Source organism: Octodon degus, unplaced genomic scaffold (assembly GCF_000260255.1).
Source record: "Octodon degus isolate 3935 unplaced genomic scaffold, OctDeg1.0 scaffold00040, whole genome shotgun sequence".
NCBI lineage: Eukaryota > Metazoa > Chordata > Mammalia > Rodentia > Octodontidae > Octodon > Octodon degus.
The window spans coordinates 11,272,126-11,274,775 of NW_004524616.1; positions in this window are offsets into that span (position 1 = coordinate 11,272,126).

The window sequence follows — 2,650 nt, forward strand, 5'->3', positions numbered from 1 at the left end:
AATATTCAAATAACGGAACTTAACAAAAAAAGGGGATACAGATGAATGTCCATTTTGTATCGGTGTATTCAAAGTGGTTAGGATAGATATATAGTTACATTCTCTTAATGAATAGAGTGATTTGTTCTAATGGTGTTTGTAAATGGGATATTGTGTCTACATCTTGTACAGCAATTAACCACTAGGAAGAATGTGTGCAATGTGTTAATTATTGAAACTGTCCTACCAATTTGATTTGAAACTGTCTCATTGCTATTTATCAATAAAATTATGGGGGAAAAAAGACATTTCTAGGATGGGGCTGGGGAGATGGCTCAGTAGAATAAGTGCTTACCTGACAAGCTCAAGGGCTTGAGTTCAGTCCCTGGTTCCAGGGGGTTGGGGGGAGGTGAACATTTCTAGGAGAATGAATGTACCTTGAGACCATACTCTTAAGTGAAATAAGTCAGACACACATGTAAGTACCACGCTGTTTCTCTGCTACAGGAAAGCAGGAATTTAAAGAAGGACAAAAATAAATAAATAGATAAATAAATAAGGGCCAAAGTGTGTAGTAGGGATTGTGAAAAAAGAAGATGTTCAACTGTGAGTGAAACAGAGGAAAGAAGAGAGGGAAAGAAAAGAAGGAAAAAGGTTATCAGAAACACATGTCCCACAATTTGGAACACATCAGAGACTTAACCGCCTTGCATGCAGCAAGAATCTGAACATAGTTACTAGAACCTCGCAGTGCTGCCAGAGGGAAACTAAGATGATCAAATGAAAATGAAAACCACACTTGGCTGTCACTGAGTGTGGAGGACCACCTGAGTGGCTGTCCTTGAGAGAACAGCAGTTGTCTCCATTTGGCTGAGCTTGATCCTATTTCCATGCATTGATATGTACAGACCTGGCTAGGGCTTTTCCTTATCCCTTCAAATGGCTTTAGGAGAGACATGTCCATTTAGCTGTGGTACTGGTGGTAGTCTTTGAGGACAGCATGCATATTTTCCCGATAACCTACTTCTGCTACTCTTTAATATGAGCCTGATCAAGACAGGACAAAGCAGCTGGTATCCAGCCTCAAGATAGAGGCTATGGGACTGGGGAGATAGCTTGGTGGTCTAAGCGCCTGCCTAGTAAGTGCAAGGACGTGGGCTCAATTCCCAGTACTATATGCCATGCCAACCCCATGCTGAGCTGGCCACTGAAACCAGGCATAGTGATGCACACCTGTAATTCCAGCACTGGGGAAGCTGAGACAGGAGGATCACTATGAGTCTGAGCTGTGTTAGTGAGACCCTGTACCAAATAAAGAAATAAATGATTAAAAAATAAATTATAAGATAGAGGCTATGACTTACTGGGGCTTGAAAGATTATACATTAGAGACAAAGCACTGGACCCCAAAACATTAGATACTAAATCTTCGTTTTTCTGCCTCTCTTTGTCTCTGCATATGGCAGAGGTAAATGCAGGCCTATTACTTAGTCCAGCTCACAGTACTTACCTACTTCCTGCCTTTCTCAGTCATTCATCCTCAAGCCATTTCTCCTTTATGACTGAATAAAACCCAGGCTTGGCCCTGGGTCAAAGGCTTTGTTCTGGATGGCCATCACATTGCTGGACGTAGAACCCCTTGGCTCCCCACAACTATGAATATACTTTAGTGTCTTTATTCTTGCTGTGAGTTGCACTAGAAGTGGTAGATTGGAATTAGCTTGATGGGATTCCAATAACTTACCCATGGGATTACAAATATAAACTTTCTGGACTGATACGAGGACCAGAAAGAGTTCCTTATAACTGAGTTTTTTAAAAAAAAAAAACAAAACAAAACAAAAAACCCTGAAATTCAAACAAAAGCTGCTGGCTCAAGGCCCACTCTTCCAACAGCCTGAATGCTCCAGGCTCTGTCCAGCCACAGCTAGTATCCAAGTGCCTTGGAGCCTTACCAGCCAGACTCCTTAGTGTCATGATGCACTGTTTCTTCATTTCTAGATGGACACCTCAATTTGTCCTGGACTTTCCTACTTCCACATCATTCATCATGCTTTTCTTTACAACTGGAAAGTCTTTTCTATTTATCAGCATCAGATCCTACCAATCTCTTATGGTTCAGCCAAAATAGAAACTTTCTTTTTTCTAGCCTCCAGCTGGAGAATCACCTTCAATACAAAGTGATTTCAGAATGACAGCAGCACACAAAGTTCACAGGTGGTTTGACCATGTAGAGGTAGAATGTGAAAGAGATCAGAAGCTCTAATACTGCTGGGTGGTGGCGCATGCCTGTCACCCCAGCACTCAGGAGGCTTAGGCAGGAGGATTGTTATGAGTTCAAGACCAGCATGAGCTACAAAATGAGCTCAAGGCCAGCGTGAGCTGCAGAGTGAGACCCTGTCTAAAAAAAAAAAAGACAAGGAAGAAGAAGAAGAAGGAGAAGAATAAGCTCCTCTAATACTGAGTGGGACATTCTTCCTGCCTTCCAAGGTCACCTTAATTAAAAAGTGAGTCAAAGGCTGGGGTGTGTGTCAGTTGACCATTGCATGTGAGGCCCTGAGCTCAATCTGATGTGAGTGCACATGTGCACACACACACACACACACACAGAGGATTGTGTGACACAAAATAGAACTGGTGTTTAAGCTTCTCAGGTGGCACTTACGGTCAT